Source organism: Malaya genurostris, chromosome 2 (assembly GCF_030247185.1).
Source record: "Malaya genurostris strain Urasoe2022 chromosome 2, Malgen_1.1, whole genome shotgun sequence".
Classification (NCBI taxonomy): domain Eukaryota; kingdom Metazoa; phylum Arthropoda; class Insecta; order Diptera; family Culicidae; genus Malaya; species Malaya genurostris.
This window is the reverse complement of record NC_080571.1, coordinates 116,282,862-116,298,955: the sequence shown is the minus strand read 5'-3', so window position 1 is coordinate 116,298,955 and position 16,094 is coordinate 116,282,862. Positions and strand designations below refer to the sequence as shown.

General features: G+C 36.8%; 1 protein-coding gene across 6 annotated transcripts in view; it reads right to left on the bottom strand.

Moving 5' to 3' along the window:
• Positions 1-16,094, bottom strand: part of LOC131432442 (sodium-dependent phosphate transporter 2) — a 99,639-nt gene that overhangs the window by 52,107 nt on the left and 31,438 nt on the right. Inside the window, exon 1 of one of the 6 annotated variants that reach the window (XM_058598722.1) lies at positions 973-1,367. The exons of the other annotated variants lie outside the window; for them this stretch is intronic. The gene's annotated coding sequence lies outside the window, so the exon portion shown is untranslated. Of the gene's footprint in view, positions 1-972; positions 1,368-16,094 lie in introns of those variants that run through there. 6 annotated transcript variants of the gene reach the window in all.

Here is a 16,094-nt window from a genome sequence, read left to right as displayed (position 1 = left end):
AAAATGTCTGCGTTTGTCGTTGTTTCGAGTCAAACTAATTATAACTTTGATTGCCATAGACAGGTCACTTTCAAATTGAGACTAGAGGTACTGAAGCAGGTTACATTCGCAAGGTGTTTGGTAGATAAAAAAGGAGCTGCTAGGTGCTCAACCAACACATTCCGCACGTATGAAAGTCATACACACAAATATTGCAAAATAATTCGCTGGCCCGAACGAATACCTACAGTCATCAATCGGAAAAGAAGAAAATCACGGCCATTGTAGGAACAGTTTACCCCGCTGGTATCGTTTCCTTGTTTGTTTTTCTCTTTATACTCTCGACGTGATCACATCACATGTGCGGGTGTGAAACATGTCAATACTACGAGGAAATGACTCTCCATGAGGCCAAAGTGTCCTTGCCCACGAAAAAACGACCTCATACTGGTCGGCCGGTACAGTTCATGGTAAGTTAACGAAGCTACGAGACGATTTCCCAATATGTGAGAAACCAAATGATTACGAGAAAAAGGTATATGACCCATGCACGAGCTTATCTGCAAGTTTAGTAGATAATTTTTGCGCAGAAACCTTTGAACGAAACGAATATTTTTTGATGAATTACTTTTCGATCAATCAAACATATTGGTTTCAAATGTTCATACTTCGCATTTTCAAAAACATATGAATCGACAAATTCCAGTCTGGCTAAAGAATAAAGAAGCATTTCTACTATACATTCATTAAACGGAAATTTTCTAAAAAGTTTATTCGCTTTTAAATCAACACCGGTCAGGTATTAAAGGACCATCTTGACATTAACTATAATTATAAAAGCATTAATCGCTATTGATCGCAATGAGCTTCATCCAATTTCAAACAAAAATTAGAGATAATAAATTGTTTTAATTCGATCTGTCTGTATTACTGTCTATCTTCTTCACCACCGGCTTTCAACTTCACTGAGCTGTACATAGAAACTACACTTACATTTGCTTCGCACAGGGAGATCCCAGAAATAGACGAGTTACTCAACGTTTTTCTTCCGTTTAGTATAAATATATCACAATCACTATTTTATCGGGTCCTTCGTGTCGCGTTTTAAACACTAGCATTCGATTTACAATGTAAAACAATAAAAAAAGCTGGCTCGAAAACCAATAGTTATCACAGCTGGCAACAATTTCAAAAACAAATCGATTATCGTATCACAACTGCCGGCGATCGCAGAAAATATTGCAGTCAGTCAACAACTGTCAACTCGCGTGACTATCTCGTGCTAATCTGAATTTCAATCCGAAATTCTTACAAACTTAGACAAAAACTGTTTGGCTACTATCTTTGTTTCGTGTTCTGCGCGCGCGACTTGGTCAGTCAACTTCATTCAACTGAATTTTTCGAGCACCGCATTTTGCAATTTATTTGAGATTTTCCCGACGCCTCTGTGTTGGTAAGTCGAGCAGTATTTCAATATATTGTTGTTGACTGGTACCGAACCGGTAAACTTGACACGACGTCGTGTGTGTGCGTACAGGGGCTATATGTCTAACGAATGCAGTGTAGTATTTCGATTGTGGACTGCTTTCGCGCTATCTCGACGGTTACACATCGTCACGAGCAAACGAGGGGCTCGATGATGCAACATCTCTATGTACTCTATTCAGACTTGCGTTGAAAAGGGGAATTATCAAAATAATCTATTTAAATCATTCTAAGTGGAGAATATTGTATAAAATGATCATTTTATTGCCGTGTAGGTCATGTTGCACAGAACAGTCTTAAAATTTCCCAATGAATCGTTTATTCAGTAAACCGTGGAAAGCAGGAAGCAGCTACAGCTGATGAGAATATTAACTTCTATCTCAGAAATACTTGGGACCGGTATATGAGAAATTTTATCCTTCACAAGTCGATTTGCGCAGTTTATCGATAGACTTTCGGTAGTAAATGAAGTGCTTTTAAAATGTGACCCGCTGATTTTCGTAGGAGGCCGACAAATTACATGGATACTTTTCATCGTTGTAATATGTTATATATGTAGGAATTAGCTGCGAATACACAACACATAAAAACATTTTGGATACAAAAAAATCATACCACATCTCTTTTTTGGTCGGGAATTTCTCCGTATTGCGACACGCCATTTCGACCATAAATTTTGTTAGTGCCAGTGGGAGATCGTGCACACGGATTAGGGTTGTTTCGCTAAACGGTTATTGGGGTATTTAGCCTAAAGCTAAATGGTTTTATGAGCTGAGCTTGAGCTTGAGCGACCACCCTTGGTTGCTACTCCGTTACTGATCGGGATTAGCTGAAATTGTACAGAGAATTCCTAGATAATCAGATCTGGGACTGGCAAATCAACCTTCAATGTACATCTTCTGGTAGTCCCAGATTTCTTCAATCAGTACCGGCGCCGGCCAGACCCGAACGTAGATCTACTAAAGACTGGGAAGGGATTTTAGTCCAACACTTGTTGTTACTGGAGGCCGTATATACTTCTGCGAACTCCACAAGTGTCGCAGGAGAGTGATATTTGTTAGTAAAAATTTCTGTAATAGTAGTATTCGCGCGCGAATCAGTAAGTTACGGTTTCAAGATGTTCGGATGCACGACTAAACTCACAGACTTCCCGAATAAACGTTTTAACAATATCCGAAGTCCCTGGAAGTCTTGATTCACAGTTCTTATTCGAGGAAACAGAAGGAAAATTTGAAATACTATCGCGTAATGAATTAAAACTTCCCTATTTTTCTAAATGGAATTACCTGATACAAAATAAACGAGTGAATAGGATTTAGACAAAATAGTTGATTCATTGCAGTGACATATTCAATAAATTATTTCAAATCATTTCAAATCACCAAGCAAAGGTCAACAAATTTCACGCGCGTCTTGATTGTTTAGTATTATCTATTATTTTAATTATTTATTTCAATGATTAATTGGTTATATTGGTCAATCGTGCAGCCGAAAACCGAGAAAAAAAAAAATTTTATCAAACAAACAAGTATTTTCCTACTATTTATTCATTATACTGATATATGTTATCTCTGTTATAACCATTGTAATATTAACGGATCTGCGAAATGGTTGATTTTTATCATTCAATTTATAATTTTGAAAGACAAACAAAAACATGGAAGAAGAAAAACTACCAAATAAAACTTTTCTTTGATGCTCTTTGAAAACTGATAAGTTGAATGAAAAGATAATTTTGTAAAATAGAGTAATCAGATGTGAAACGTAGAAAATATTTGAGAACCGAAAGAAAAAAGAAACTCCTGCAATTGTCGCCTTTTACGACATGGAAACCACGAAATCCAGTGGATCTATTCTAGGTGAATTTTTTTACGCCGGATTCCACACGGCATCTAGGGTAGTACTGTCCGGAGAAAGATAATAGGTACACCAATCTCCTTATGGACTCCATTCCCTTCCTAAAGGTTAATGATTATATGGGTTATTACGTCGAAAGTTATTTCGCCGAAGGGGTAATTGCGCAGAAAGTTATTTCGCTGAAGGGGTCATTTCGCCCCTATAATATGTAAATAAAAAAATATTTTACTTATTTTGTTACAGCAATGGTTTCGCTCTGCTTTCGAATAAAATCCTTTCGGCGAAATGACCTTTTTCTTTTAAACGACTTTGAGCGAAATGACTCATTCGAGGAAACGACTTTCGGTGAAATGACATTCGGCAAAATGGCTTTCGGTGAAATGAATTTTTTCGAACATCACGGTGTAATTGGTCTTCGTCCTTCGAAAAAGTGATTTTACAACAATTTGATTGGCAGTTTCTTTCGGGAAGCTGGAAGCACCACTTCAAACTTTTTTAATGATTCGTTGGAGAATGAATGTAAATTGATCGACGTTCATGCTTGTTATCATTTTATGATATTACCGCCTGAGATCCACAATTGAATTTCGGTAGAAACGATCAACTGCAGAGATATTACTCGTAAATTAGCAAACCTAGGCCAGTAGGTTCAAAGGTTGTGCTTTGGACTTTAGTTGCCTAACCTTAGGTGCGAACAGAACCGTTCTCGGTTATTGATTCTGACTACACTATTTCCCATACCTTTACACTTATGCAATGCTTATTATTACAGCAGTAACACGTTAATTGGAATTTTAATCGTTCTTAGAGTAAAGCAATAAAGAACTTGACGTTTGTTTCATTAGACTCGTAAATGTACAGGCATGGTGAGTGCAACTGTTTAATGGACACTAAGAATCCTCCTAAATCGGGATCAAGCTTGTTACACTAGCGCCTTCTACTCGCCGATTACTTAAATGCCGACTTTCATAATTCCGAACACTGATCGATTTACAACAGATAAGCTATCTGAATGCTGATTTAGAACTAGAGGAATTTTCTGCAACAATAAAAAACTATTTTACTACAACACATTTTTTGTCGCTCATAAGTCTTAATATTATCTCTCGTTCTTATGTACAATTGCAATCAATATGAATCATGGTTGCACATTACATTCTCCGTAATTATGAAGCAATACAATCACTTAATTTGCCTCGTAAAGGGATTCTCTTTTTCAGCCCATTAGTGTTCGGGATTGATTATGTTTTAAAGGAAGTTTGTTTCGGAAGCTTAATCATGTACAAATCACGAACTTGGTGGTTCTATAGAGAGGTACAGGATACCTAGAATACATACTGATGGACTACAAAACGTATGTGAAGATGGACAATGATAATTAGTTTGCTAGAACGTTTCAGATTCGGCAAGCCTTTTGCAGCTGCAGACTGGAAGATGGATGAAAAAGTGAATTGGGATGATTCAGATATTATGAGATAATGGAATTTCAGGAGAAGTCAGTCATTTTGTCAATATTAAAACATAATAAGAATGTTATACTCCTTCCTGAAAAATCAAAAAATATCTTTATTTTTACTGTTCAACTGTTTTATTTGGACATGTTTGGTTAGTTCATAACTCACAACACCAAGGTAGTGAGCAGTATTCGAAAAAGTCCGACCAATGAGTAATATGAAAAAAATTATCCGACAGAAACTTTGAAATACATAAATCCAGGTTAATAGTTCCTCGTTTCCGACGGCAATAAAACAAAACCACTGCGAGTAGACAAGTGAAAACGTTGAGCACCTGTGCTCGGGGTTATGTCACGGATCCCACCGGACCTACAGGAAATGCTGGCCCAACTAATTAGCTATGTAGCATGTGTATGTGATTTGAAATGCTCCGCTCACATATCAACGCGGTACACGTTTCAGGAATTTATCCAATGTCATTTGCACGTGACTAATTTATTACATCGGAAAAAACAAAGTCAAGGCAATGAGCGTACGACTATTGTACACTTATTCTGAATCTATTTTAATTGATTCTATTAATATTTATGGATACTCATTTCTCCCTAAGAATGTTTCAGAGCAACCCTTGAAACGTAACGTACGAACGTGTCGTCGCTTGATAGTTTTAATTTTTAAGATTTTGGCATCGATAGCCTTTGACATGACTCTTTAACAGGGTGGCGAGCGAAATTCCGATTTCAATTTCCCGATTTTTCCCGGTTTGCCAGATAAAAATTCCTGGTGTTTATAATAGAACCAAATCGCCTCTGTTTAAATTGTGGTAATTCGTTTGCAAACACGTTTGTTCAATGAACGAAACTCTCAAAAGAATTTTCATGCTATGATTGTGATAGAAACCATAAATTCAACTATTGACAATATCATGTCCGACAAAAAAAAGTAATAAATCTCTCAGGAGTGCAGGACAGTCTATTTCGTTGTTTATATAGCTGTGTGGCGGTTGCTGATTGGAATCAGTAAACATCAGTGGGATTAATTGTCGACAGGGGATCGGTGACTAAAAATACTACTCACACTGGTATGAAAAATTTACAAGTAATAGTCGAATTGTATTATACCGTAAGTTGATGAGAAAACAGTATAAAAACAGTTTTGCAATGACTAAGTGGAAACATTTACCTATTGGAGAAGCCAAATGAATGAAAAACTTAACCGAAAAGATGATTTATTGTAAAAAGATATGCTCAGAGACAGGACTCGAACCTGCGTTATTATGCATTCCGTACACCATTTCGCCACTTTGAACCTTGTTATACACACAACTCTAAAACACGGTTAGACATGGTAGAACGTACATCGAACATGGCTGTCTCTCGACCGGTACCATACATCCAAACATCTCTGAATTTAGTTATGACGGCTTTACGACTTTAAAAACACGACAAGCTGAAGTTAGCAGAGTTGGCAAAAGTTTAGATGTACATATACCTAAAATTTAGCAAAACCGTTCGGCTGCCGCACCTAGCTTTTCTGAATCACCATTTTTTCCTAATGTACCTGTTAGTCAATATACGATAGGTACATCCGTCAGTCAGCCAATTTTTTAAAATGCGACATTATAAAAATTTCAATGCGTTGATGAGCAAATGAATCAAATGAGATTTGCAAAAATGTACAAGATATCGATATATTATTTTCTTAATCGGGTTCTAAATGCTTGGTATCTTCCGTGCAATAACCAGAAAAATTATCAGAAAGTACGAGTTCTTCATAATGAACTCTTCGCTGATTTCTTACTAGTTTTTTTTCCAAATAGCCCAACTAGTTTATCATCTATGACAAATCCATCTACAATTGATCTGGAACTAGCAGATTGATGTAACATTTGTAGTAAACTGATTACTCAAACAGACTTTGATTTAGATCATAATATTCAGGATTTTAAATAATGTAATGATTAATGCAATTAGCTCTATATTCTACCACCTTAGAACTAATCGTCAAGGATGCAAATCTCATATCGAAAACAACGTGAATCCGGAAATTGTGTAGGGAAAATCGGCTTATATCGATACAGCAATAGCTTGTTTGCATCATAGCATGATTGAAGTTAAGAGTCTATAAGTTCAAAAAGCTCATACTGAATTTATTTCTCCTTTCATCAACTGCTCATTCGTTGGCATCAATATTAAATTTTTTGTAAAATTTTAAAGTCAAAGTAGACAACATTTTCGATTTTGTGAACCCTGTTGAAATTAATATCTCACACAAATTTGAGCCAAACACAAGTGGTGTCTAGAGATGACATTACTGAAACTAGGGCAATCATTAGCAAAGTTAAAGAAAAACTCTTATCCTTTCTGATTGATTTAAAACTGCAGTTGAACCCTTAAAAAATAGTTGAACGAGACTTGATGTGTTGGCCAAATTTCCAGTGATTTGTTCAACATAGAACCTGTATGGGACAATAAGTTGTTTCGATATTTTTCCTGAACTTCTCGCTCAAACGAAAAATTGGATGTTGCTTCCAACTTTTCACTTGTTGAATAAAATTAAACTGAAAATTGTTATTCATATTTGAGCTAGTAATATTTTATTCGATTGTGCACTAAAATTTATAGCTTTTTCCCGGTTTCTCACAGTGAAACCGAATTCCCGACCTTTTCCGCGTTTTCCCGATTTCCCCGGTTATTTGCCATCCTTCCTTAAGCTATTATAATTTTTTTCACTCCGAATACTTTGACCTTTGCAACACTTGTCTACTAAACGCAGAATTTGATGAGAATTTTAATATTTTCAGTGTCTATTTCCAACTTTCACGAGAGAAGAACAACAAAAATAGTTCGAAAGTTTCGTTGTTATTAGTCACGTATGCTTGATTTCGTGTACTACTTCAATGATGCTCAAAGAGGAACAGATCAAGGCAGTCGCGTATACAGGGGGTGTTTTAGGGGTTCAAACCCCCTCCGAAACTCAAAAAAGTATGATATTATGTAAACTCTTTTTTTTGTATTTGTATGGAAATTGATCAACATGTTCTGAAACACCCCCCGAAATTTTTTTCTGGGTACGCGCCTGGATCAAGGTATTAATAAATTAAATCTATGAGAATGAAAACTTATTAAATATTGGAAGATGAACATATCAAACTAGATTCTTTTAATTACTACTCAACGAGTTTACCATTTACACCACTGGAGGAATGTCTTAGAGTGACCTAAGTTGTGGACACGGAGAAAGTAATTCTTGAAGCTACAGGCTCGAGCTTAAAAACCAACCGAACAAAGTTTTTTGAAGATTTTTTTCCTAAAAAAAAGGCAAATCATGCTCACCAGTGTCAACATGCAATCAAATGTGGGGTTTGTGGATCAAGCACCCAATTTTTTCCAATTCTGGTCATTCCGAGGTTAACCTATTTTTGAGCTTGGACATTGATTACCGATTTTGTCAAACGTCACTCGTTTACGCCCGAATCGTCAGAAAGGATATTTCAACCTTGCATCTGCTGCTTAGTGGTTTTAACTGAAATGCTAGCTCTAAGGAGCCGAAGACGAAAGTTAAGAAATCGATTTTGCCAGTTTTAAGTTTCGCCTTAGACTCGTCAGTGCATATCAGTTTATCTTAAACTGTCATACCGCCTAACAATTGAACATAAACCGCAAAGCAGATTGATTGTTATTTTAAATATACTTTTGATATTTGCACCTAGGTGCAATATCTTCCCGTGCATGCGTTTTGCCGAACGAAAAATGAAACGAAAAGCTAAAAAAATTCTTGTCGCATCAATTCTTGATAGATTGGCAAGATTATGTAACCACCGAACTGAACATAACACGAGGAATTCAAAATTTAACGCATTTGTTATGCTTAGTGAAACATCAATTATGTGTTCGGATCAAATCCCTATGTGTTATCGTGCCATAATAACGTTACAACTTCATATTACTAATTTCATCATCTCATCAATCCAACACATCATCGATTCACGAGTGTAACACTTTACGTAAGTACAGAATGAATTTTTAATTCTCTGGGAATATATCACGTGCCGCACGGCAATTATTTTAAATTGTTGCTAGGCTGGAAGAGGCGCCACTCATGTGCTATATGTATATTTTTAATTTTGTTAGCCTGTTAGCGGTTGGACACAGGAGGTCACCACAGCTAACCGTCGCATGGTCAAGCTCCTAATAAATATGTTTTTTTTTGTATCAGTAGAACTCGTCTCGAGCTCTACTGTTACAATGTATAAAATCACGTTCAAAGCAAAGATCTTCATTAAAATAAGGTATTTGATAATTGATAAAATGTCAAAAAGTTTTCAAAAAGGACAAACAACAAATATGCATGTGACAACTTCGCACTTGTCCAAGTTTACGGAATAGTTCCCCGATCAATCAGTGCGATACCACGGCGGTAGGAAGAACTATAAAAAATAAGCTTCGTCATCGTTTGGCTTGAGTGAGCTGTTGTTTATTGATACAATTCCGTTCCAATCAGTGTCCAGTCGGCAGCAGCAGTAATGGTTATAAATTGGTTTTAAATTACACTCAAGCAATGCTTTCGGTAAGCACAATTCTGCCTTTTTTAACAGGTAGATTTATGATTTCGCCAACTTATAAGTCCGATAAGAATAACGACGAAAAAATCCAGAATCTTTGATTGAAAATAATCACCAAAATGTCCGATAGAATTTCGGAACACAATGGATTTAACTAACGCATAGTGTGAAAAAATATATCGACGTTTTTTTTGCGGACATGCTAAATCGACTACCTCGAAATGAGACGAGACCGGAGTATGAAATAAAATATCACATACCAGACACACTCAAGTCTTTTCCCCCATACGTACCACATAAAAAAACCTGTTTTAATCCACCTAGTGGTGTAATGATGCCTTTCTCATATCAATCATACTATCATATATAATACTGTGGTATTCTTCAAAATAATTTTCTTCGATTCTTAAAAGAATAACCGAAATCGGTTTGTTTGACCGTCTACTAATAAAAACTATCAATTTGAGGTCGATTTAGAATTTTTTTTAAGGTTTTTCCCCATGTTCAGTGATGGTATACAATTTTTAACCCACTTTAACCTATATTTCCGGATCCGGAAGTCATGAAATTAAGGAATTACACATGGGTCCACAGGACCTTTCATTTGAACCTAAGTTTGTGAAAATCGGTCGCGCCATCTATGAGAAAAGTTAGAACACATATTTTCTTTTATTTGCACATTTTACCCTATAACTCCCGAACCGAAAGTCGGATCCAAATAATATTCAGGAATTGTTTATGGGACCTCAAAACATTTCATTACATAGATTACAATGAAACCTTTCATTACATAGATTACAATGTGAAAATCGGTTCAGCCATCTCGGAGAAAAGTTAGTGCATTTATTTTCTTAATTTTTTGCACATTTTTCCCCATAATTCCGGAACCGGAAGTCGGATCCAAATAATATTCAGGAATTTTTTTATGGGACCACAAGACCTTTCATTTGAATCTAAGTTTGTGAAAATCGGTTCAACCATTTCCGAGAAAAGTTAGTGCAAAAAACGTTACATACACACATACGCACACACCCGAACAACATTCAGGAGTTTTGTATGGAAACATAAGACCTGTCATTTGAACCTGAGTTTATGAAAATTAGTCGAGCCATCACTGAGAAAAGTTAATCAATTCCATTTTGCAGTATATGACCGATTTCCTGGTTTGTTTGGCCATCTACTAACAATGATTACCGATTGGAGTAATTTCGATCCCATATTAGAAAACTTTCTACGTTTTTTTCATTCCCGCAATAAGCGAGGATAACATTTTTTCGCATTCTTCACCTTGTAACTCTAGAACCGGAAGCCTGATTAATAAAAAATTCAGGTATTTAGTATAGCGCTTTATGCCCTTTCATTTGAATCTACGTTTGTAAAAATCGGTTTAGCCATCTTCGAGAAAAGTGAGGGCACTCAATTACACACATAGACATTTTGCGAGTACTAATTTTCAACTATTTTCAATTGTATAGGAAACTCGGCCTCCGAGCATAGGTTCAAAAATTGATTTTTGAAGTTAGCGCATTATTTTGAAAAATCGCATCAAAAATTACATAAAAAGAGACTTTAGTTTATTTATTTTTTTATATTTATTTTACCCCGGCTTCTATTCGATCACCGGGGCAAAACGACTTTAGTTTAAAAAACATGGTTCAAGATCATTTTTAATTCTTTTGGGAACTACTAGCCAGGAATTTAATTAAAAGCTGTCATTTCCAGTCATCTGCATTCAAATAGTTTTTTAGTCTTAGAGACATTGTTTTGCAAAAAAAAACGATATAACACCAGATTTTGACTTTTCATGTGTTTCTATGACATCAAACATAACAAAATTCTAACTTTGTAGTACTCCAGTCCATAGAAATACCATCATTCTAGATTCAATCAAGTTCTTGACATAATCATATGAGATTTGTTTCATTCATCAATCTCATCTCGTTATCCGCATGAAAACTAGAAATAATTTCTGCAGATACTTGTTAACTTAAACTTATTGGTTAGTTGTACCTGTAGTTATGAGCATTTTACTTTTGAAACCACAAATACAAACAGCCTACCAAACTTTTTTTTATTTAATAATATGAGTTTAAAGTCACACTGTCTGAGCTTTAAGATGCCGAGGGTATGCCAAACCAGGCATGTCCAAACACTGCCCTGCACTGCGTGCTTCATATAACCACCGTCACCGCGTGTATTGAGAATGCCATTGCGTGCCAATGCACAAAGAGAAACACGAAACGCAATATCCGAAGCCACGGTGCTTGTTAAGCAGTTTTATTTTCGGCACTGGTGTTTCAAGCTTCGGCATACACCGAAACCGCGTGTTTTCAGTTTCGTTAAACACCGGAGCCGAGTGTTTTCAATTTCGCGAAGGCACCGAAGAGCATCCATGCGTTGGTTATATTGTCAATCAATTGAATTCAATCAAACACGTATTGATGAAAAAAGAATTAATCATTCAAACGCATTTTTCGTCATACCGTGGCGCTATAAGCGCTTATAGTACAAGCAACGTATAAGGCAAAATCGGAAACACTCGGCTTCGGTGTTTGCCGAAGTCAGGAACACTCGACTTCAGTGCTACCCGAAGATCCAAGCACCGTTGTTTGGCAATTAAACGACCACCGCTACGGGTGCGTTTTTGCTGCGTTCGGTGTTTGTTTTTCAACACGGGCACGAAGCGTAGCATTCAATACTCCTGGTGGTATGCTCACGAGTGAAGGTGAGTACCGTGCAGAACGGATCCGTGTTTTTGTCATGTCTGTGCCAAACGAATTCTTTTTCAGAGAAATTCAATCGCTTTTGGCCTTGAAATGATCGTCAATCTTGCACCTCTGTAATGCGGTATAAATCTAAAGTACTTAAAGCTATTTGAATTCTGCTTTGATATTTGTTTCCATAATCATACAGTCGTATTCTGTCAACAAGTTGTGTAATTAGCTTTCGCGCGCTCTTGTTTTTGAACTGGTCTCCTGCTTCTGGTTCCTATTTGGGATTTTTATAACCTAGAAATCGATATTTCTACTTTTTTCCCTTCTTGAACGGAAGTATAACGCCATATACTTCCGTTCAAGAAGTGAAAAAAGTAGAAATATCGATTTCTAGGTTATAAAAATCCCAAATAGGAACCAGAAGCAGGAGACCAGTTCGAAAACAAGAGCGCGCGAAAGCTAATTACACAACTTGTTGACAGAATACGACTTCCGGTACAAGCGCGTGATTGTGAATGGCAACCAATCAGCGTGTGCGTGTTAAAAATGAAAGATCATTTCATCAACTACAGCATCATATACGTGCACAGTCCACTACAGACGATTCCTAATGACATGAATGCAGCATTCTATATTAACTGGAACAACCTACAACAGCTCTCTTTGTCATCGCCGACATGAACGCTCATGTAGATCAGAAGACAATCTTTAGGCCTCAAGCGATTATGGCTAACGATGCGTGAATTTTGCTACCTCTCAAATACCTTATTCTACCGCAAATACTTCCTCGAGGCTTGGCTCACCCGAATTACACCATCTCAGATTCAGATGGATGGTCTTGAGATACCCAAGAATATCTCAATTTTTATTCTGATCCAATTTCCGGTTTCGGAGATTCAGGGTGCTTAGTGCAGAATGTAAATTTCAAGAGTATGATGAGTAACGAATTCTTCAAATTGGCTAATCATGTTCTCTTGTTTTTAGATCATATCAGGTGTAAAACTTTGCTTCCGCTGTTTTTCGATAGGTGGCTGTACCCGCTGAGGCTGGTTAAAATACATAGATGATAATGCCTTTAAAGTGAGTGTGTACAGTGCCTAACGAATTGTCATCGCCGTTTCAGTGACAGTTGTTCTTGTTTTCGTATTTTTCACTCTCGAAAATGTCTGTTTATGTGCCCAATTCTCGCCATTTGCAGGAAGTTTTACTTTTCTGTTACAATTCGAAAAAAATGCAACTGAAGCGCATCGAATGCTTTCAGAAACTTACGGTGATGCTGCTCTGAGTAGAAAAACGCGTCGGGAGTGGTTTCAACGTTTTAAAAATGGTGATTTCGATGTCGAAGACAAACATGATGGTGGAAAACCTTCAAAGATGAATAACAATTTACTACGAGCTCTCAAAACCGGGTGAAACCATCACAGGAGATCGCTACCGAACGCAACTGATGCGCCTTTGTCGCGCGCTAAAAGAAAAGTGGCCACAGTATCAAGAGCGACATGACAAAGTCATCCTCCAACACGACAATGCACGGCCTCACGTCGCAAAAGTGGTCAAAAAGTACCTGGAAACGCTGAAATGGGAAGTCTTACCCCACCCGCCGTATTCCCCAGATGTCGCCCCTTCTGACTTCCACCTGTTCCGTTCGATGGCACACGGCCTGGCAGATCAACATTTTCAATCCTTCGAAGAGTTGGAAAAATGGATTGCTTCATGGATAGCGTCAAAAAAGGACTCCTTTTTTCGAGCCGGGATCCGAAAATTTCCGGAAAGATGGGTGAAAGTTGTCGCTAGCGACGGACAATACTTTGAATAATACATCTGCAAGCACTTTTTCGCAATAAAGCTTTAAATTTTGGAAAAAAACGGCAGAAGTAAAGTTGTACACCTAATAATATCCCACGACCAAATAAGAGAGTTGGCATCACTCGGAATACGATGCGGTGCCTGAGTGTTGCCTAAGTGTCTAATTACAATGTGTATCAAACAACTTATAGTGAAGTGATTGATCGAGACAATTATTTTCAGTGATAGTGCCGCTGTGACAAGTGTGTGTTGATAAGTGAAAAGTGTTATTTATTGAATATTGCTGATTTGCGAAACTGAAAAATGCTCAAGCGACGGAAACTAAACGATGTCAACCGATCGAAGCGCCCTCTGTATATCATTGTCGGTGTTATCAGATTTATGTTATCAGATTTAGAAAATTTACAAGTCAATCGTGTGATTCAAGCTGAAAACCTAAGAAAAACATTCGCGTGTGTTAATTTTGTTTTTTTTTTTTCAGTAGTGGTGTGTCATCTCGCGTTATTTACAACAATGCGAATATATAAAAGCAGGATACCGGTCAGATCGTTCCTTAGAGATATTTTTTCTTTTTTTAAATCTTGTTATATTTCTTCGTACTAAAAATCGGGCTAGACTAAACTCCGTCGATTATTCGGGAAAAGTTTGATCTATTTTTGTTTGGGTTAAACGCTAAGTTTAAGATGCGCGCGTGAAGTTTATAGCCGTGCAGATATTTTTGGCGACCGTGTTTAACAAGGACAGATGTAAACATAGTTTAGACTGCGGAGAGGATCCATTTGTTTTGTTTTTTGTTTATTTTTATTTGGTTAGTTGTTGGTTGTTGTTCGACTGATATTTTGCTGGTATTACGGTTGTCTATTGCAAAAAAAAACAACACAATGAATTAAATATAAGAATTGATAGCGAACCTCCCGACAGCCGGCTGTCCGTAGTTTTACGAGTTTCGGAAGAAATTTCGTATTTTAGCAGGAAGCACATATTAATACGAAACGCGATATAATTGCAACGTATTCTCGGTAGCCGGCTACCCAGAGCAATAAACACATTATAATATTATAAGTAATCCTGATAAATCCTGATCATTTCCTTGCCCCACTAACACCACTCTTTTCCTGTGACTCTTGTGATGATGCAGAGAATTCCTCGGTCACTAGTAGTAACAATTGTTGAACTAACCATATGGCCATCTACGTTATTTATCAGTCCATTTTAAGTCAGTTTAGGTTGCACATTGAGCATGATCTACGACTCCCCAAGTATCATATCATGCATTTGGTTCAATATGCAATTTCAACTTTCTTCAAAAGTGTTTTCTGAACTTTTTAAAATTGTAGTATTTGAATGAATATATATAATAAATAAGAGAGAATAAATAAGAAAGGCATTATTAAGCCACTAGGTGGATTAAAACAGAATTTTTCGATAGTTCGATTTGCTATCTCTCAATTGATGCGCTCAAAATAAAATTATACTAATTGCTATACTAACTGTTTGAACAGACTTCGCAACCGATAACTAGCGTACAAAACCATAGCATCCTATATTGACATTAGGAATCCTTCCAGATTGGGACTTACATCTGACTTATGAAAGACTAATGCCCTATGCCTTCAACCTGAAACCAATAGAAATTAAGAAACTAAATATTGAATATTCACTTCACAAAATTTTGCACGATCCAATTCTTACGAGACTGATTTGATCACGTGATGTGCACAGGTGCTTGAATTAGGAGATACTTACCATTAACAACGCTCCCAGATATTTGGACTATAAATATCTTTTAACCTGAATTATAATACAGTTAAACTCGAATAGCCAGAATCAGTCGCTAATGAAATATTCTTCTTTTGAAGTAGTTTTTCTCGGATCGCAAGCTTATACATATTTGGAATCACGTAGAGTACTAAAGTGAGTACCACGATGGAAAAAATATCTACCCTTTTTTATATCTATTTATTTTACCCCGTCTTCAACCTAGTTGTGGTCGTTCTTCGTGTGTGTCTACTCTTCCGCATTGCACCGAAGGTGTTTCCCACTCAGCTGCAAATTTCTAACGATATAAAAAAAAATAATAACACGAGAAATTTCTCAGAAATAATTTTTGAAGTGCTTCAGTTTGAATCGATAGCTGCGATTCTTCGAAAACGCTTTTGCATAAATTAAGGAATGGCGAGATCATTGCGCTCACACGTGACAGCGTTTCTCAGTGGGATACGACTTTGAATGTCT